Source organism: Zalophus californianus, chromosome 12 (assembly GCF_009762305.2).
Source record: "Zalophus californianus isolate mZalCal1 chromosome 12, mZalCal1.pri.v2, whole genome shotgun sequence".
Taxonomy (NCBI): domain Eukaryota; kingdom Metazoa; phylum Chordata; class Mammalia; order Carnivora; family Otariidae; genus Zalophus; species Zalophus californianus.
Window position 1 is genome coordinate 13,634,837 of NC_045606.1, and position 22,738 is coordinate 13,657,574.

The 22,738-nt window shown below is 39.6% G+C and overlaps 1 protein-coding gene and 1 pseudogene across 1 annotated transcript in view; both read right to left on the minus strand.

Annotated features, from left to right (window-relative positions):
* Positions 1 to 22,738, minus strand: part of RALA (RAS like proto-oncogene A) — a 73,802-nt gene that overhangs the window by 18,906 nt on the left and 32,158 nt on the right. The window lies entirely within an intron of this gene.
* Positions 15,106 to 21,162, minus strand: LOC113911122 (annotated as a pseudogene).

Consider the following 22,738-nt stretch of genomic DNA (forward strand, 5'->3'; position numbering starts at 1 on the left):
ATCCTAGCCACAACAATCAGACAAGACATAGTACTAGAAATCCTAGCCACAACAATCAGACAAGAAAAAAGGCACCCAAATTAGTAAGGAAGAAGTAAAACTTTCACTATTTGTAGATGACATGATGCGATATAGAGAAAATCCTGCAGACCAACAAAAAACTACTAGAACTGATAAATGAATTTAGTAAAGGTTCAGGATACAAAATTAATATACAGAAATGTGTTGCATTTCTATACACTAATGCTGAAGTAGCAGAAAGAAAAATTAAGAGAACAATCCCATTTACAACTGCACCAAGAACAAACAAATATCTAGGAATAAACTTAACCAAAGAGGTGAAAGACCTGTACTCTAAAAACTATGAAACACTGATGAGAGAAATTGAAGATGACACAAATGGAAAGATATTCTGTGCTCATGGACTGGGAGAACCAATATTATTAAAATGTCCATACTACCCAAAGCAATTTATAGATTTAATACCATCTCTACAAAAATACCAACATTTTTCACAGAAGTAGAACAAATAATACTAAAATTTGCATGGAACCACAAAAAACCCTGAGTAGCCAGAGGAATCTTGAGAAAGAACAAAGCTGGATATTTCAAGATTTACTACAAAGGTATAGTAATCAAAACAGTATGGCACAAAAACAGACAGATAGATGGAACAGAAATAAACCCATGATTATACGGTCAATTAATCTTCAACAAAGGAGGCAAGGATACAGAAGGGAAAAGACAGTCTCTTCAACAAATAGTGCTGGGAAAACTGGTGAGCTACATGCAAAAGAATGAAACTGGGCCACTTTCTTACACCATACATAAAAATAAACTCAAAATGGGAAAAAAAAATCCTCAAAATGGATTAAAGACCTAAATGTGAGACCTGAAACTATAAAACTCCTAGAAGAAAACATAGGCAGTCATCTCTTTCATATCATCTGTAGAAACATTTTTCTAGATGTGTTTCCTCAGGAAAGTGAAACAAGGGCAAAAGTAAACTACTGGGATTAGACCTAAATAAAAAGCTTTTGTACAGCAAAAGAAACCATCAACAAAACAAAATGCAACCTACTGAATGGGAGAAGATATTTGCAAATGATATATCTAATAAGGGGTTAGGAACCAAAACATACAAAGAACTTATACAACTTAACGCCAAAAAAAAACCAATCTGATTAAAAAATGGGCAGAAGACTCGAACATTTTTCCAAAGACGTACAAAGACGTCAATTGACACGTGAAAAGATGCTCATCATCACTAGTTATCAAGGAAAGGCAAATCAAAACCACACCGAGGTATCACCTCACACCTGTCAGAATGGCCAAAAGCAAAAACATAAGAAACAAGTATTGGAGAGGATGTGGAGAAAAAGGCACCCTCATTGCACTGTTGGTAAGAATGCAAATTGGCATAGCCACTGTGGAAAACAGCATGGAGGTTCCTCAAAAAATTAAAAACAGAATGACCATATGATCCAGTAATTCCACTAATTGGGAATTTACCCAAAGAGAAGGAAAACACTAATTCAAAAAGATATGCACCCCATGTTTATTGCAGCATTATATATAATAAGCAATATATGAAAGCAAGCCAAGTGTTCACTGACAGATGAACGGATAAAGCAGATGTGCTAAATATACATAATGGAATATTATTCAGCCATAAAAACAATGAGATCTTGCCATTTGCAACAACACGAAAACACCTAGAGGGTATAATGCTAAGTGAAATAAATCAGTAGGAGAAAGACAAATACCATATAATTTCTCTCATACGTGGAATTTAGGAAACAAAAGAGACAAATAAAAACTCAGATTCTTAAATACAGAGAACAAACTGGTAGCTGCCCAAGGAGAGGTGGGTGGAGAGACGGGTGAATAAACAAGAGGGGATTAAGAGTGCACTTATCGAGGCACCTGGGTGGCTCAGCCGGTTAAGCGTCTGACTCTTGATTTTGGCTCAGGTCATAATCTCAGGGTCATGAGATCGAGCCCCGTGTCCAGCTCCATGCTGAGCATGGAGCCTGCTTAAGATTCTCTCCCTCTCCCTCACCACCAGCCCCCCATACTCTCTCTTAAAAAAAAATAAAGAGTGCACTTATTGTGATGAGCACTGAGTAAGGTATAGAATTGTTGAACCATTATACTGTACACCTGAAACTAACATAACACTGTATGTTAATTATACTTCAAAAATAAGAGAAATTAATGATGTAAAAGAGAGGGTACTTCCAGGAGCGAAGTACCTCTAAGAGTGGGCCAGAGGAATGGAGAAGAGTCATGCAAGAGGAGGGCCATCTCTTTCTTTTTAACAGGAGGTGAGGTAAAGCGAAGAACAGGGGTGTATAGGTGAAGGTTGCAGACAGATCTGATCATTTCTTTATTTAACTGCATCTGTAGTTCCTCAATGAAACATGATCACACAGCAATTCAGTGAGGGAGTTGTAATTCAAAAGCAAAGCCTGTCTAGAAAGATCAATGGAACAGAATATACAGCAATAGATCTGAATACATACTATAGTTTAGTGCGTAATAAAGGTGGCATTTCAAATGGAGGGGGAAGGGGAGCATGGAGGATAATTCAATAAACGGTATGGGGACAACTGGTGAGCCATCTGGAAAAAAATAAAGTTGGATCCATTCTCCTCACACCAATATAAACTGTAAGCGGATCAAAGATTTAGATGATAAAATCACAACAGCACCGGGGCGCCTAGGTGGCTCCGTTCGTTAAGCGTCCAACTCTTGATTTCGGCTCAAGTCACAATCTCAGGGTTGTGCGGTGGGCTCCTCCCTTAACGGGGTGTCTGCTTGAGATTCTCTCGCCCTCTGCCCTTCCCCCATTCATGCTCTCTCTCTCTGATAAATAAATAAATCTTAAAAAAATATATCACAAAAGCACCTGGGGGAGGGGGGAGAGAACCCTGAAAGAACTGTCTGATAATCTCAGAATGGGAAAGGCATGAATTACTACAGAACACTCATCATCAAATAACTGACAAAGGGTGCCTGGGTGGCTCAGTTGGTTAAGCAATTGCCTTCGGCTTGGGTCATGATCCTGGAGTCCTGGGATCGAGTCCCGCATCGGGCTCCCTGCTCAGCGGGAAGTCTGCTTCTCCCTCTGACCCTCCCCCCTCTCATGTGCTCTCTCTCTCAAATAAATAAAATCTTAAAAAAAAAATAACTGACAAATTTTACTACTCAAAACAATTTCTATATGACAAAATCTTCTACAAGCTAAGTAAAAAGATAAACATAAAACTGAGGAAAATATTTGCAATTCATTTCAAAAGAGATAATTTCCCTATATAAAACGTTACTATAAATAAGATCAACAACTATAGGAAAATGAGCAAAAGATATGAATAGCCACAGGAAAGGAAATGTAAATGGCTCTAATATGCTCAACTTTGCAGATAAGAGAAATACAAATAAAATTACATTGGGACACCACTGTTTTGCCCATCAGGTTGATCACAGTATGTTTGCAAAGGTCAGCAAACTATAGCCCCTTGGCCTGCTTTTTGGATAGCTCATGAGCTAACAGTGGTTTTGTTTTTGAAGGATTGTAAACAAACCAAACCAAACCAAACCAAACCAAGAATATACAACAGAGAAGGTATGTGGACCATGCATCTAAAATGTTTACTTCCGGCCCTTTACAGACAGTTTATCTCTCCCTGGTGTAAAGAAACAGGCACACCCATTCGCTGCAGTGGGAGTGTAAGGGTGTGGAGTGTTGCCATTTGCAACCACAAAACACAAGGATGCTCTTTACCCAGTGATATGGAGGGAGCTCCAACATATTGTTAAAGTGAAAAAAACAAGATGTAGAACAGCGTACCTCGTATGCTATGAACCGCATACACAGATGAGGAGGAGGCTTATTTAGGAATTTACTTGTTTATTGTATCTGGAACAACGTAAAATAATGGTAACACAGGGTTGCCTGTGAGTATGGAAATGAAGTCACTTGTGGATAGAAGTGGGACAACGGCTTTTCACTGCGTACCATTTTTTTTGCATTCTGAGAATTCTGTATCATGTGCATCTACAACTTGTTTTAAATAAAGAATTAAAATCAGTCATAAAATAAACTAACAATATAAGCTTGTTTATTTCTTGCATTCACTTGGCAAAAGTGCAATTAACTACCTTGTTGGAACTTTCATCCAAACTAGGAATCGAAGGACTGAATCTACATTTTAATTAAAATATGACATCTCCATGTGTGTGCATGGGTTTCCCCCCTCAACTTATGAGATCGGGATTCTTGAATTTCAAATGGTTTGGTTTATTTGGTTTCTCAATTATCTTCTACCTTTTGCTGTTCAATTTTTTTTAAAAGTGATATCCTAGAATAATACTATAGAACCTGTTTGGTTATGGGTGGGCTTCAAGTTTTCAATCTTACTGTTTTTCTCTGCTTCATTCAGAAACTAGACACCTATAACCATGCTCAAAATGTAAAATACGAATTCCCTGATTTTCCCTCCCTCTCTGCCTTCCTTCTTTCCCTCCCTCCACCCACAAAGGCACTGTGAACTCCACAGGCCAAGGCCTTGCCGCTGAGCTTTAGTGGACGGGTAGCCACACGGATGAGTCTCCTGTGGTTGCTGCAACAAATCACCACAAACCTACAGAGGCTTCAAATAATACACATTTATTGTCTTACACTTCTGACTGCCAGAAATCCAAAATAAGTCTTAAGGCTCAATCAAGGTGTCAGCTGCGCAGATTCCTTCTGGATGCTCCAGGGGAAAATCTTTTCCTTGCTTTTTCCAGTTTTTAGAGACTGGCTTCCCTTGGCCCTAAGCAGTCTTAAATCCCTTTGCAAAAAGGATTAAATCCCCTGGCTGCATCACTGCAATCTCTGCTTCTGTGGTCACGCTGCCTTCTCCTCTACCGTAATCAACCCCCTTTCTACTTCCCTCTTAAAAAGGACACTTATGATTACATTTAAGGCCCACCCAGATTGTCCAGAATAAGTATCCCATCTTTAGATCCTTAACTTAATCGCACCTGTAAAGTCCCAGAAAGTAACATTCAAAGATTCCAGGGATTAGGTCATGGATATCGTGGGCCATTACTCAGCCTAGCACATACAGAAAGGGCAAGGCGCTTCAGACTACAAATCTTCAATCCAAATTCTAAACTCTCTATTTTAAACTTTAAGAAACTTTCTAACAAACGATCCAACTAGTTCTCCAATATTGAATGAGGAATACTCTTATCAAGTAAGATATCAAACAGTCCCTGCCCACCAAAAACAAAAATCCCAACAATCTTCATATTTCCAGAGTTCATTATTGTCTTTACACTTTCCTAATAAAGGCACTTACTATTAGGCTTTAGTCTAACAAAAATATTAGCTGTAAAAGTTCTTAATGAGAGATTCCTTGTACTAAAGAAATTAAATGAAGCATTCACCTCACCTCCAATTTCAATAGTGCATTAAAGGTTTATGATCACTCAAGTTCAGTTCCTATCAAACCGTTACTAATCACAAGTAGGTAGAGGGCGCCTGGGTGGCTCAGTTGGTTAAGCGACTGCCTTTGGCTCAGGTCATGATCCTGGAGTCCCGGGATCGAGTCCCACATTGGGCTCCCTGCTCAGCAGGGAGTCTGCTTCTCCCTCTGACCCTCCCCCCTCTCATGCTCTATCTCATTCTCTCTCTCAAATAAATAAACAAGATCTTTAAAAAAAAAAAAAAAGTAGGTAGAGGCCAAATTAGTGCCCTTTTCTCAAAATGTAAAGTATTTCATGCAAACTCACCCATGACACTCCCTATCTGCATTAAGAATATCTGCTCAGTAAAAAACCCCAGGAATTTAGTATAAAATTAACAATTTTAGAAGAGTTAGAGTATACTTGACCAAGTAAATAAGACACACTATTCTTTTTTGAAAGGGATTTAAGACTATTAAGGTTTATTACCAGGCACAAATAATATCACTGGCATAATTTTCCAGCCATTTAAAGAACAGGTATTATCAATACTACTTACTGTTCCAGAAAGAGCTTCCAAATCCTCCTCAGAGAACTAGCTTAACATCGATGAAATCCTAACAAAGAGAGACTAGAGGAAATGTAGATTAACTGACCTATCATGTGAATACAGTGTAAAAACTCTAAATAAAAAAATGTTACCGGGGCACCTGGGTGGCTCAGTCGTTAAGCATCTGCCTTCGGCTCAGGTCATGATCCCAGGGTCCTGGGATCGAGCCCCGCATCGGGCTCCCTGCTCAGCGGGAAGCTTGCTTCTCCCTCTCCCTCTCCCCCTGCTTGTGTTCCCTCTCTTGCTGTCTCTCTGTCAAAGAAATAAATAAAATCTTAAAAAAAATAAAATAAAACAAAATAAAATGTTACCATATAGGATCCAGCACATTAGAAGAATAAACCAAAGTGACCAAGTGGGATTCAACCAGATATTGCAAGAACAGCTTTATATTTTAGGAAGTCAATATAATTCCTCATATTAATAGATGAAAATAATTAGTATCTTCATAAGATCTAGAATATTTGATAAAATTCAAAGTCCACTACTTATAAAAACCCTTAACAAAGCAGAAATTTACTGGTACTCACACAACACAGAAACTGGTGACCTTAAAACCAAAACCCTAAAAATCTCATCATGCTTCTTGATAAAATAAAAGCATTTCCACTAATGTTTTTGTCAGGAATAAGATAAGAATGCCCACTATCATCACTCCTTTTAGCATTGTTCTGGAAGTAGCATCTGATGACATCAGAAAGAGAAATAAGGAGCAAATGATCATTATAAAATGAATATGATTTCATACTTAGGCCAAAGGAATCAACTGAAAAATTGCTATTATAAGAGATTTCAAAGGGTAAATGGTTCTGTTAACAAATATGTTACATAAAAAATAAATTTCTTCTCAAATAACCAGTTAGAACGTATAATGGAAGAAGGGGCCAAAGCAATTAAATGGGGGAAATGACAACCTTCAACAAATGGTCCAGAAACGACTGTATAAACCTTGGGAGAAAAGAACCTCTATGCATTTCTCACACTACACCAAAAAATTAATTTGATATGTATGATAGACACAAATGTAAAGCGAACATATGAAGTTTTCAGAAAACAGGAAAATACCTTTGAGACCCTGAGGGAGAAAAAGATTTCTTAGAGAGGACACAAAATATATGAAGTACAAAAGAAAAAACTGAAAAACTGGACTATCAAAACATTCTCTGCTCATCAGAAGAGATTGTTAAGAAAATTAAATGGTAAGCCACAGGCTGGGAGAAAATACTTGCAACTTATTATGTCTGTCAAAGGACTTGCATCCTGAGTATATAAATAACTCCAACAAAGTAATGAAAAAATTATAAGCAACCCAATAAAAACTGGGCATAATACTTGACCTTCAAAAACACTTCATAAAAGATATTTATTTGGCCAAAAAGTTCATTAAAAATGGCTCAACATTAGAGGAAAGTTCAAATTAAAGTCACAAGGATATCCTACTTCACGCCCACTAGAATAGCTAAAATTAAAAAGTCAACACTGGATGTAGGCAAGGATGATGAACTATCAGAACTCTAATGCCTTGCTGATGGGAGTATAAAAATGGTACAATCATTTTGAAAAATGGCAATTTCTCAAAAAGCTAAACACATGCATACCCTATGACCAAAAGTTTTACTCCTATGCTTTACCCAAGTGATTTATGTCCACAAAAAGACTTGTACAAGAATGTTCATAGTTTTGGGGCGCCTGGGTGGCTCAGTCTTTAAGCATCTGCCTTTGGCTCAGGTCATGATCCTAGGGTCCTGGGATCGAGCCCTGCATCGGGCTCCCTGCTCGGCGGGAAGCCTGCTTCTCCCTCTCCCACTCCCCCTGCTTGTGTTCCCTCTCTCGCTGTGTCTCTCTCTGTCAAATAAATAAATAAAATCTAAAAAAAAAAAAGAATGTTCACAGTTTTATTCACAGTAGCCAAAAACTGGAAACAACCAAATGTCTAATAATTAAGAAAAAAAAATATATATATATAATGGAAAAAAGACTGAATTTGGGGCACCTGGGTGGCTTAGTCGTTAAGCGTCTGTCTTCAGCTCAGGTCATGATCCCAGGGTCCTGGGATTGAGCCCCGCATCGGGCTCCCGGCTCAGGGGAGAGCCTGCTTCTCCCTCTCTCACTCCCCCTGCTTGTGTTCCCTCTCTCTCTGTGTCTCTCTCTGTCAAAATAAATAAATAAAATCTTTAAAAAAAAAAAAGACTGAATTTACAACAGCACTCACAAAGGGTACATAAGAATAAGACTGACACAAACTAAGATATACATGAAGACAATTTAATAATGTACTTAGTAACTTTATAAAGGGTGACTCAAATAAATGAAGATAGATCCTGTTTGGGGGAAAGAAGATCATATACTGGTAAAGGCACAAAATCCTATAATAAAAAAAGACTATTATTTTTTAATATATAAGGATTTATTTACAATAAAAAAAACAAACACCATTGACTCAAAAGACAAGGGACCTGATTTGGCAGTCATCGGATCTATCTCCTAGAATTTTCTTTACCCTTAAATTTGTGAAGATAGTTTCTGATGTTGAAAACTGGCTTTAACTTTTTCTATAAAGGCAGTTTGGCTTACATACAATAAAATCACCCTTTTAATGAATTTTGATAAATGTATAGAGTCATGTAACCACCATCACAATCCCAAGTAACATTTCCATCCCCCCCCAAAGGTTCCTCTTACCCCTCTGCAGTCAATCTTCCCCATGACCCCATCCCCCTGGCAGCCACTGATCCAGCTTCAGTTCCTAGACCTTTTCCAGAATGTTATATAAATGGACCATATTGTATGTAACCTTTTGTACCTGGTTTCTTTTACTTAGCTATGGCTTTTGAGATACATCCATATTGTTACATGTACCAGTAGTGCATATATCTTTTTTTAATGTTGGATGGTGTTCAGCTGCCTGCAAATAGCACAATTTATTTATCCATTCAGATTTATTTGGGTTGTTTCCATTTAAAAGATGTTAAGGATGAAGAAGCTATAAACATTCACGTAGAAGTCTTTGTGTGTGTGTGTATTTTTTTTTTCTACTTCTCTTGGGTAAATACCTAGGAATGGGATTGCTAAACTGCATGGTAAATTTGTGTTTAAATATATTTTCCAAGTGGCTGTACCCTTCTGCATTGCCACTAACACGTATGTGATTTCTAGTTGCTTTCTCTCCAGTACTGTCAGTCTAGTAGGTTAGTAGTATTTCACTGATAGCAAATCATGTCAAGCATCTTTTTATGTGGTTGTCTGCCATCTATGTCCTTGGTGTTCAAATCTTTTGCCCATTTATAAAAATTGGGTTTTTGTTTTTTCAGTTCTTTACATTTTCTGGAACAAAATCCTTTACCAGAAAATATTTTCTCCCAGTCTGTGGCTTATCTTTTCATTTTCTTTACATGTTTTTTGAAGAGGAGCAGCTTTTAATTTTGACAGAGTCCAATTCATTTTTTTGTTTCATACTTTTAGAATTCCAATATATCTTTGACAAATATTAAGTGACAAAGAAACTACTGTTTTGAATATTTATAAACAAAACCTTATTAATTAGTCATTATTAAAAAGAGAAGGTGGAAGGAAGTCCAGATGAAATGTAACATTAGTAGTAATTGTCACCCTAAAGTCTCAGGAGGTCTTCCTCCACTTTAAAGGATACAACCAAGCTCTGTATGAGCAACATTCAAAGTCGGAAAGTTTTATTTTTGAGGCACTGTTTTATTTTTAAAATGTAACAACATAATATTTTCCAATTATTCAAGCTGCACTGAATAAGGAGAATACAAAATTATAATAAAGACTGAACTAAGGAAAGTAATACTGTTTTAAAGATACAGTAGCTGGAAACCACTTAAAGATGGCCTAACATTTTGCCTTGTCTGAATAATAAAATTTATTTATATGATTTGTCAAACATGTCAGATATCAAAGCACAGACTTAAAATCACAAAGGCTCGAATTACTTTATCTCCTTGGGTCTCAGCTTGTTTGGAAACCCAAGGTTAACATGAATAAAACAGCATATGTAAGATGTCTAACAGAGTAAGTATGGGTAACATAAACATTCATCTTTTTAAGCATCTTTTTAGAAGATCCTACCTTTCTATGCAGCATACATTCTGCCACCAGCCAGGGCAAAATTACTAACAGCAGCACAAAGGTAAAGCCCTTGCCACAGTTAAAACTAACAAAAATTCTCTAGAACAAATGAAGAAGTGAGGGCTGAGACTTAAAAGACAAAGCACTAGCCAACCAGGTAAACCCAGGAGGGAGAGTGAGAGATGAAGCCAGAAGAAGTAAAAAGGGCCAGAAATAGAACCTGATGTACGAGAAAGTTAGATTTTTGTCCTCAGAGCAGTGGAGACCCACCGGGAGTTTTGAAGACAGACTATGACTCAGAGGCAGGCAGAATGGCTGGAAGGCTAGAGGGCCACGTGGACTTGAGTGTAGAGCAGGGAGAAGGTGAGGATGGATTCAAGAGATACTCAACCAATCTGGGGACAGGTTAGATGTGAGACTTGAAGGGGGAAGAAGTTCAAGCCAAATCACCCAACTCTCTGGCTAGAATGGACATGATGGGTAAGGAAAAGAAGAGGAATGAGCAGCCTTTTGTTGGGGGTGGAGGGGTAGGTGGTGAGAAGGGTTCATGCAGGGAAATGATGGAAATCAATACTGATCTTTTAATACAGCAAAATAATTTAAAACAAGAATCTAAGTATAGCCTAAGTGTTTTTTTTCACCCAGGCCTCAGTGGTTTTGTTACCATATTATGACTTGATTTCTTTTTTTTTTTAAAGATTTATTTGAGAGAGAGTGAGAGAGAGAGAGATGGAGAGTGCATGAGTAGGGGGGAGGGGCAGGGAGAAAGAGAAGCAGACTCCCCACCCAGCATGGGGGCCCGATGTGGGGCTCGATCCCAGGACCCAGAGATCATGACCTGAGCCGAAGGCAGATACTTAACCGACTGAGCCACCCAGGCATCCTTTCATGACTTGATTTCAATAATGTTGAGAAATAAATAACAGGGTGGAACCCGAAAGGTAAAAAACTGATAAACTACTATTTACAGCTATTTTAACACTTGTCTTTGAACCCCTAAACGGGCTTTTGAAATAAGATTATGTAGTTTACGAAACCATTAAGTAATTAATAATTATAAACAATATACATTTTGCTTCTGTACTGCTATGGTAACTCTGGAAGGATACATAACAGATAGTAATCATCTGAATTTTGAACCATGAGAATGTTACTTATTTGAAAATTAAATACATTGTTATTTACTGAATTTACCAGCTACAAAACTGGATAAAGAAATAATACTCAGAGCCTGGATGCTTAACAGATCTAATAAAAAAGTTTAATTTGGGTAACTTATATCTGCTTTAGGTTCTACTGTGTATGAGCTATAAATTAGGTATGTGTGTATATATATATGTATATGTATATATATATGTGTATATATATATATATATATATATATACACTGTTACAGTTTCTCTTATTGATAGATTTATGAACTGCATATTGTCTATGAAAGCTTTGCTAATTTAAAAAATGCAACCAGAAAAAAGAATTGAATTAATCATGTCTGGATGATCCAGCTTAAAAATTATTCAAGTAAATAAGACATATCAAACCTAGACATTTGGGGGGCGCCTGGGTGGTACGGTCAGTTAGGCGACCGACTCTTGGTTTTGGCTTGGGCTGTGATCTTGGGGTTGTGGGATCGGGCCGGTGTTGGGCTCTGCGCTCAGCGTGGAGTCTGCTTGCGCTCTCTCTCTCTTTAAAATAAAATAAGTCCATCTCAAAAAGAAAAACAAACCCTAGATATTAGAAGAAACACTGACAAAAAGTTTCACAGTAAATAGTCATGAAATATTTTTCAGGAATCTAAGTTCACATGAAGACATCTGTTAAATTCCGCTTTTTAATGCATGTTTCATTAGTAAGCTAGCTCTCTCTGTGTAAAGTGGCTTCTCTGATCTTTTGGCTTATTTTTGGATTTCCTTCCTGTTTCTTTTTCCTATGCCCATCTTCTGAGTCAATATATAATTACTGAGAGTCAGGTACCATGCTAAGGCATCAGGGGGCAGTAGCGGATGGGCACAGAGATAGCAAGTCAGGATCCCCGACTTCAAGGATCTCACAATCAAGTACTGAGACATGATGGGAAAAGGTTAAGTTGTAACACACAAGTTTGCTTTCTGCATCCCTTTCCACTTAAGTCATACTTGTTTTTCTGTGTTGTTTTGTTGACTTCATGGCTGTAATTCTTATGGCTACTTAATATGTCATTCTGGAGATATACAGCAGTTTACTTACCGAGTCCTGTAATAGAAGACATTATAGCCGGTTAGAATTCTTCAGTGTAACAATGAATGACCATCTATTTCTACACTTAAAATGCTTTTCATGAGGTTAAGGTTTATTAGGCATAATGTCCAACTCCTTTTCAAAAGGACTGTACAACTGTTCACAATATTCCTATTAGCGATTGGTATTCTTTAAAAAAATCTGCTATTTATATATTAGGAAAAAGATCTCATTGTTATTTCTCTGCCATCTTTGATTACATGAAGAGTGTGAATATTTTTTCCATGTATTTAGTAATTTTGTGAATTGTTAATTCATATACTGTACTAATCTGGCAATAGTATCGTATTACATTTTATATAATTTCATGTCCCCATTGGCTAGGCTTTCTTTCCTCTAGCTTCCCCAGGCCACCAGAGCACGTTTCCTCTGGTGGTGGGTAGATCTACTTCCCATTACAGATCTGGAGACTCCATGTTCACTGGCATTTTAACAGACACGCTTCACTTCAAGGTTCTTGGGCAAGCAACAGGATGACAGGTTGGATTCTTCTCCAAATATCCAAACAAGGAGAGCTTACCTTGGGTCACTAACACTTTCACTGGAACTCCTAGTCCTCCTCAGGCTGAGAGTTTAAAAAGAAACCTTTTTTGAAAGCAGATTTCCAAAATTAGCATGGGAACCAATGTTGTTGCAACATTTGTACGGGCTGGGTGTGTGGGCAGAACATCCAGTTAGCTCTTAATGCATACATGCATAATACCATGTCCTACCATCTCTTCTGCTCTGTTCCCACTGACTCAGCTGAAAGTCTCTTCAGCAATCTATGGAGAAGAAAAGATTCCACTTGCAGCTATTCCTCATGGGTATGCTGGACTGGGGCTTCCTCCACCCTGGTTCATCCATCAATGCCATCTGTCTTCTGTCTTCTAAAACCTGGGAAGTCTCTGCTTTGCTGATGGTCACTCCATCTGTTCCCATTCTCAGTGCTGTCATGAATTTACAAATTTCTGTCTGTAAATTTTATTTTCCTCTGTCATTTCACCGGGAGTCGGGGACACAGAGGAGTCAGTCTATTGGCTTTCACTACAAACTTGAGTTAAAATTCTTTGTTGGCTTACTTGAAATCCCCAAATACTTCAAATTCAGAAACTATGAAAATCTCAGTTAAAGACAATCGAATTAAAATTAGCCTCAGCTTTATCTTTTAAGATTATTTATTTATTTGAGAGAGAGCAAGCAAGAGAGCACGAGCGGGGCCGGGGGGTGGGGGCAGAATGAGAGGGACAAGCAGACTCCTCGCTGAGCAGGGACTGCGATACGGGGACTCGATCCCAAGACTCTGGGGTCATGACCTGAGCCAAAGGCAGATGCTTAACTGACTGAGCCACCCAGGGGCCCCAAATTAGCCTCAGTTTTAAAGAATACAATTATCCAGTACCAATTTTAAGAATAAACAGGTTTCCTGAAATGAGTGATCAAATAATCATAAATAAAGAAAAAAGTTAAGATTAGGCAATATCTGGCACAGAAAAGGAGTGAGGCACAAATGGGAGAAAAGAGAAAGGAGAGCCAGTAGTCTTCACTGCTGCCACAGAGAAGACTTGAAGTCATTTTTTAAAAAAATGTGTTCTTTATAGCACTGAGACAGGTTAGCTAAAACTAAGAATTTAACAAGGGCCATACTGATCAATCGTGCTCTGCAAATTAAGTACTGAAACTATTTTTATAAGCCCGGAATTTATTTTTTTTAAGATTTTATTTATTTGAGAGCATGCACAAACAGGGGGAGGGGCAGAGGGAGAGGGAGAAGCAGACTCCAGGCTGAGCAGGGAGCCCCACACGGGGCTGGATCCTCCAAGTCCCAGGATCATGACCTGAGCTGAAGCGGGATGCTTAACCGCCTGAGCCACTCAGGTGCCCCATAAACCAGGGATTTCAAGCTAAAGATTAACTCTACAGCAATAAAGAGAAGTTCCCTTTGTACCAACTAACCTCTACTACAGCTCTTCTAACAGGATGAGAACCTAGGCTAGTTACAGATATCTGTGCCTAAGGCAAAGAACAGCAACGCTAAGGGAGAAGACAGGAACATTAAAATGCCTGAAAGTATTAAAAAGAACTTTTCTCTTTCTTAAATAAGATAGAAAATGACATCTTTTATTTTCCTCGCGCAGTGGCAGCACGCTTGCTGGTTTTCATGCAACACGATTTCTGTAAGGAGGTCTGCGGATAATCAGCTTGCTCAGTCACGGGAGGACAAACACGAGGCTGCCTGCTAATGCTAGAGCTGGGTCTTCCCGCAACGCCTCCCATAGGTGCTATTCTCAGGCTGGATCTACAGAGGTGCCCCCAACACCATCATGTGTGGCAGTGAAAGCTTCTGGAACATCGCAATGGTATGATTGCGAGGTTTTTTGCTTTTTGTGTTTTTTGGGGGGCTAGGTCTTTCTTGTGCATGTAAACTCTTTTGGAACAGCTCGAGTTAAAGGATGAGCAGGAGTTCGGTTTTGAGCCACAAAGTTTCGGACACCCACCACAGAAGCCTCTGCCCTATTCCACAACATGTTCTTTTCTGAGAAACACATTCAGTGGTTGAGTGTTAAGTCCTGTGGTTGAAAGAAATGACTGGCTTGCCACCATCCACCATCCTTCCTCCATGTGACTCTCCCAACAGGGGAGGCCGGAGACGGGAAGGATGTCTCTGGTCACCAGGGAAATGACTTGGCGACCTAGTGAAAGGCAGGGGCAAGGTAGCCCCCTGCCACAGAGGTGTGGCCGTCCTTTGTCATACAGATAGAGAACTCCTTGGCCTCTCCGCCTGTGAAACAGAACACGCCAATCGGTCAGTGATGTGCTGCCAGTGTGGAAGGAGCCATCCTTCTTGAGGCAGGAGACCAGTGAAGTCCACACGCTCATGACGTGGTGGGCCACGCCTTCTACTTCCCGCCTCCGTTGTTTTCCCAGGTTGGGGCTGGTCAGGATGGTCAAGGCAATCTGGGCCCCACTGATCAGGGAGGGTTGGAATACATGGGACGGATCAAGATCTTTCACCGTGACTCCACCCTTCTGGCTGCCTCAGCATCTTGGCCGACCACAGTGACGGATCCCACGTGCTCCCCATACAGGCCCCTGTTCTTGGCAACAGGATTGGCCGAGACCAGCATGAATGCCCTGTTCAATGAAGTGGCGTACAGCCCAGGTGTCCTTGTTGCCATCACTGCAGGCAAAGTCTTGGGAGGCCATGTCAAAGAATGCCAAGAAATGCTGTTCTTCTTCACCACTGTTTGCGATTTCCTTCCGCTGCTCAGGGCAAGGGTCCGCTCTGGTGGAACTGTGGGCACAGGGATGCGGGAGAAGAACACTTTGCTGTGGCATTTTCAAAATGTCCTCCAGAGTGCTTGTGAAGTCAAAGCCGCATGTCTTGGGGTTACTGTATCAATTAACCTTTGGCTGCATGCCTGTGTCCCTGATTTCCCCAGAAAGGCATTTGGCTGAACTTAAAAAATCTTCGCAGAAAACTGGCTCCATTCCTCAAGGCCCCAGTTCCAGAAATGGTCTTCAGGGTGACATACCTGCTACTTCTCAGCACTTGGCTGTTCTTACCCGGGGCTAGTTCTGCAGCTGCATTACAAAATTCAGCAAGTCTCAGGACGGGCAGGTATTCTTTGTCCAAATTTTTTGCAGCAGTCTGGGCCTCTGCCTTCCGGATGCTGGGGAGCACATAAGGCTTTCCATTAGCACCCCAGTAGGTACCAACTCCCAGATTCATCTTTTTGCGGTTGGTGTCTCTCTGGAAGGCTTCTGGGACTCCCACGATGGGATGTGGGGGCCCCATTTCCACAGGGGTCCACCAGGAGCTGGCTCTGGCAGAGGCTGCAGAGCGAAGGCGGGGTGGAAGGTGGCAATGAACCTGGACAGCACGCCTGGCCTGGGGGTGCAGTAGGGCCACGGTGGGCAGACAGAAGGCAGTGGGGAGCTGCAGGGGGGAGCGGAAGGCCAGCAGCCAATTCTTTTAAAATAATAACAGGGAGTGATTCAAAACACAGAAAGAAAGAAAATAGAAACTGGTAACCTCTGAAATTCTGACATGCTATTATGCATGGCACCAGGCATCCACGTAGTCCCATTAAGCTTTTGGTATGGACTCTATGATGCTTACTGTATAAGTATGGCACAGCAAAAAGACAGGAAATAACACTGTTTTTAATTAAAAACTCTAACAATGAATATAAGAAATAGACAATCTGAACTTATGTTTAATAACAACTTGAGTATTTATCAGCTAAATTCTCCATTGCAAATCTCTCTACCACAGGCTCACTTCCGAAGGCTATCTTGAATCCCGTGGAGCACTCTTAATGTTATCATTAGTGTTGATCAACCGCCTACACACACGTACGCACGTGTGCATGCATACACGTGCATACACACACATGCATGGGATGTGTGCTCCTCCTTCACTCAATTTTTCATTATTATAAAAAGTAACATGTACTCATCATACAAAACTTTGAGAGTAAAGAGACAAGGGGAAAAGTCACCTGTGTGGTCCTATTACCCAATGTTAATATTTTTGAATTTTTATCTTCTTCTAGGACTATCTTAACTTTTTTAAAAGATTTTATTTATTTGAGAGAGTGAGCACAGGAGCGGGGGGGGGAGGGGAGAGCAGAGGGAGAAGGAGACTCCCCGCCAAGGAGGGAGACCCAGGCAGGGCTCAATCCCGGGACTCTGGGATCAAGACCCGAGCGAGCCCAAGGCAGATGCTTAACTGCTTAACCAACTGAGCCACTCAGGCGCCCCACGAGGACTATCTTATACAGAGCATTCAAACCAATCATATGGTTCAAGAAGCTGGGAGAAAAATCCCAAGGAAAGCAGGAAAAAGAAAAAAAGGAAAATTAAAAAAAAATACCTGGAGATAGACAATAACATTGGAGGAAAATAAATATTTTCACTTATTGAGTATTTAAGTTGGACACTTTTTCAACTACTTATCTCGAGAAACTCTTAAAGGACATTAAAACTATAACTCCCATTTTACAGCCCAGCCACAGAGAGCTTTTAGAAGGTGCCAAAAGTCACAGCGTTGGAATGAAGCCAGGGTTTTTTAAAAAAAATTCCAGATCCTAAGTGTTTACCATCTAAACATTACTACCATTATGGAAGAAACTGATAAGAATGAACTTTCTACGGGGTTTGGGCCCCAGACAGTTTTTGTTTGTTTTTCAAAGATTTTATTTATTCATTTGAGAGAGAGAGAGTGTGTGAGTAGGGAGCGGTAGAGGGAGAAAGAATCTGAAGCAGACTCTGCACTGAGCACAGAGCTGGAAGCTCAACTGACTGAGCACCCAGGGCCTCAACCCAGGTGCCCCGGGCCCCAGACAGTTTTAAAGACAATTTCTCTTAAACATAAAAAGATAATTCTCAAGGGCTGCACAGAAAAGCTACCCAAATCATTTTATTTGGGTAATAAAAGCCAGTGGTACCAAAATAGCAGTAATCATACCAAAAAAAGAGGCCACATTATAATTTCATTAAAGAACAGACATTTCGTAAAATACAAATACCTGATTTTTACCTCTTAGTAATGAATAATCCATTACAGTTAAATGTGTTTTATCCCAGAAATACTAACAGCTTAATAAGAATGCTAGAATATGATCTAATTATATGAATAAGCCAAATGAGAAAACCCATATAATCAACAGAAGAGAAAAGAAAAAGGCATTAGGTAAAATTCAATATTCCTTCCTGATAAAACATTTTTGAGGTAACTAGCAAAGGCTGTATGTTGTTTAGTGTATACATACACTTTAATGAAATGCTTTACAAATCTGAGAGTCATTTTTCTTCAGGAGCCACACTAAACTTAAACTTCTCTGTATTTTAAGGAAGTATGTATGCCACTAAAGCAAGCCCACTTCATGATGAAGGAATGCAAATCGGAGAGAACATGGTGGCAGGAAGTAGAAAAAAGCTCAGAATCCTCTTTTCTGTGTTTTACTATTCTTGTCTATAGCTGCCAATGAGCTAACAGAAAAATTTTGCCGGTAATTTTGGGCTTATCTAGAACCCACTTACCCAGAGATTTCACAACACTGGTTAACAACAAACAAGAGAACAGGACACAAATTACCATCAGTGAAGGGAGAAAGCTGCTGTTCAAAGAAACTCCCTCCACTTTTCTCTTGGCTACATTAAAATTACATGGGTAAGCTGACATTGTGAGTCACGTGAGTCAAGGTAAGTTAAACTGAACTGTGGCCCGCTTACTACTGTTTATTCTCTTTTGTGTGAAAATGCAAGAGTATATTGGAAAAGTGCATAATCCTAACTTTAAGTTGCATGAAAGAATGTGAGGTGACCTTTCATAACCGGGGGGGGGGGGGGGGGGGGGATGACTTGGAAATTCCTTGAAAATCATAAAAACATCCTATAGCACCTAGATTTGCCTTCCCAAGATTGAGTACTGATAAATCTTAATTTGAGATTTGATCATATCTGAAAGTTAAAAATGACAGTAATTTGTGGAGTCCTAAAAATAAAGTTTCAGTTCATGACCAGATAACAGATTACATGAAAAACATACAGGTATGTATAAAAGAACTTGTACATTAAAAGAAAAACAACCCGAAGGGAAGACTATCTGACAGGTATTTTAGCAGGAATATGAATCAGAATCATCGGGGGAGCTTTTTAAAAATGCATTTACCCATGGGGTGCCTGGGTGGCTCAGTTGGTTAAGCATCTGCCTTTGGCTCACATCATGACCCCGGGGTCCTGGGATCGAGTCCCGCATCAAGCTCCCTGCTCCACAGGGAGCCTGCTTCTCCCTCTGCCTCTGCCTCTCATGAATAAATAAAATCTTAAAAAAAAAATGCATTTACCCGGGGGGCACCTGGGTAGCTCAGTCGGTTGGGCACCAGACTCTTGATTTTGGCTCAGGTCATGATCTCAGGGTTGTGAGATCGAGCCCAGCACTGGGTTCCACACTGGGTGTGGAGCCTGCTTGGGATTCTCTCTCTGCTTCTGTGCACTGCCCCCTCTCTCTTAAAAAAAAAAAAAAGTATTTATTCAGGATCCATGCATGAAGATCCTGATTCAATGGGATAGGATAGGGGCAGTGTATATTTACATACTGCAAAAAGCTGACTAGATAATTCCAATTTGCATCCTGGTTAAAAACCATCACTCTGTATATCTATAAAGTTGAACTATATAAAACTGCCCACATTAGATTTCTTTTTTTACTTATAAAACGGCAATTTCATCTGATTCATTTAATAGAAAGTAGCCAAGACTAAAAACAGCTAACATTTACTGAATATCTACTACGACTACTTTGTACCAGGCACTAAGTTCTGTACACCTGTTGCTGCAAGTTTCCTAACACTAGCCAAGAAGTGGGCAAAATATACCTGGACTTTGTATGGGGAAATGAGGGGGAAAGAAAGGCAGTTGAGAAGAGGAGGAGCGGAGTCAGCAACGATACTACAGGGCAAATCATCATTATGTCTGGAATAAAGACCACTGGGGTTCTAGATGGATTGATGGAGGCAGGAGCAGAGACTGGATAACATTAATTTAAAACAAGTCCCACATACAGCAACTGTCTATGTGGTCAAGGAGGGACAAGCCTCCTCGGTCATTTCCAACACATCTAACAGCCAGAACACAGAGCAGAATGCATGTCCTATTACTGTAAGTGGGGTGGGGGGGGTGGGCCGGTGAGCGTGAGTGGGTGGAAGGGGCTGATGAGGGACAGTCACGGCTCATCAGGAATGGTCGAGAATCATAGGCTGGGTAGCAGGCCCATGCACAAGGAAGCTTCCCATCTCTTTAAACTGCATCAACAAAAAGTCAACCATATATTAAAATGAAAACACTAAACATGTGCACCTAAAATCAAACTGGGGGTAGAAGCAAAGTTGTAGCATCTCATTATCATGTAAGGCTCATAGGCTTCAGTATAGAGGACAATCTGATAATCAAAGAGCTAACATTTGAAAGGTCCAGGCCCCATAGAAAGTGAGATTTACCTAGGGACCTCATTCAATACAATATCTCCTTCGGTATACTAGCCTGTTTCTTCCAATTTTACAAGTGATAGGATTTAAAAAGTTATTTCCATTTTTACCTAGAAGTTTCACTGTAAGATGTTAAGTAAATACAATGTAACTGAAAAACTGAGAAGGAAGTCTTAAAATAGTCAATTCTCTCATCTTTCATAAGAAGAAATAAGGGCTAGAGAAGAGGTAAGTCACTTGCAAGAAATTCCACAGAAAGCTGTGGTAGAGTTAAAACCGGAACTGACCCAGGATGGTATGGTCCAGCAGAATCCATGTATCTGAGTCCGTGTAGTTAGAACAGATGGGAAATCACTGTGTACTCACTCATGACTTTTGAAGCCAGTATCCCTTACTGTCATTCTTTTGCTCTATCCCAAAACCCAGGGTTCAGTTCAAGGGACGGGCTGAGCATGTTTATTTTACTAGTAACTGGTACCCACTTATGGGCTTCCACAGTCACCAATTCACCCTCCTGGAGGACTGAGTTCAACTAACCTCCTGAAGGACTGGTCTCATATGATCTAGTAGTTTCATATTATGCCAGGTGTTGAAAGACATGGTCTTGGTTAGGCAGTGACAGGTGCTGCATGAAGACAAAGAAACTTCTAACAATAAAGTCACTTTAACAACAGAGCATTCCAGTTGCCAGAAGCCTGGCCACTGCTCCTAAATCACCTTTTTCCTTTCTGGGTTCTTGCCATCTCTTGCTGTCATCGAGAATCAGTAGGGCCTTACCGAGAATCATAACTAATCCCAAATTAGTGAACCTTGACTTGCAGGTTTGAAAGGAAGAAAAATAAGATATTTAAAACCATTTACATGCCATTTTATAAGATTTCATACTGGGATGAATACATGAAGCCTGTATTTAATTCCAGTAGACTAAATTCTTAAGCCTAAATACAGCTGTCATTCTCCCAAATCCAAGAAGCAGGAGCAAGAAAATTCAGGTAGCTCTGAACTTTGAATTGCTACTTACATTTCACTTGACAGGATGCAAATATAATGTACAAAGCCTGGGAATGAATTAAAGTATCAGAAGAAGAGTATTGACCCTGCCACCCCCCAAAAACTACATATTAACTAAAATACCAAAGAGACTGATACAAAGCCCCTTGTTAATAATGCATGCCTCTTTATGTAACCACAATCTATCACATTAAAAGGGAAATTCGTCTGACATGGCTTAGCTAAAATTCTTCAGACTCTGTAGTGCTCTTAAGGTTAAAATCTAAATTGTATAATATTGTCTCCCTATGTTATCTGCCCCCGGTCATTTCCTTTTTTACACTTTTCCCCTTAAACCTTATATATCTTGATCCTATGCATTTTTCAGTTTCTACTTGTGAAATAAGTGTGGACATTTGGGGGAGTATGAGTTAAAAGGATAACAAAGTGGGTTGTACGTAGTTGAACAATGGTACCAAGGAAAGATAATAGACCCTGTAGGAACTGACATCACATAAGGACTTGAATAAAGAAATAGAAGGTATACCTAAAATGAGTTTACAATGGTCACATTTTCTGAATGCTATGTTGAGATCTACACACCACTTTTTAATAGGAATAATAAAGCAGGGGTTATTGTATGAAGAAAAGATTAAGAAATAAGAAAAATTTTAGCTATCAAAAGTTTACTGTGTTATTCTACAAAATTTTTAGAATTTTATTTGTAACAGCTTTATTGAGGTATAATATATAATAAACTGCACGTATTTTAAAGTCTGACCCCTTGTAATCTCCCCTTCTATTGCCACCCTCCTTGATACCCAGAATTAAGCACACTGTTTTCTATATAGGTTAATTAGCATTTTCTAGTTTCTAGAATTATGCAGTATGTATCCCTCAGGCTTTTTTCACGCCACATAATTTTGAGATACATCCCTGTTGTTGCCTGTATAAGCACAGCACTCCACTGTATGGATACACTACCACTCATTTACCTATCCACCTGCTGATGGAAAAGTGGGTTGTTCATAGTTTTGGACCCCTGTCGACAAAGGTGCAAAAGGTAATGCAGTACAGAAAGGATAGTCTTTTCACAATGATATTGGGACAATTACGATATCCATATGTAAAAAAAGGAAAGTACCATATACAAAAGTTAACTCAAATTGGACCATTCTTAAATGTAAAACCTACCATTGCAAAACTTCTAGAAGAAAGCATAGAATTAGGAATGTGGCCTTGGATTAGGTGACCTTGGGTTAAGTAATGATTTCTTTCTTTCTTTTTTTTGACAGAGAGAGAGAGAGAGAGAGAGAGAGACAGGAGAGGGAACACAATCAGG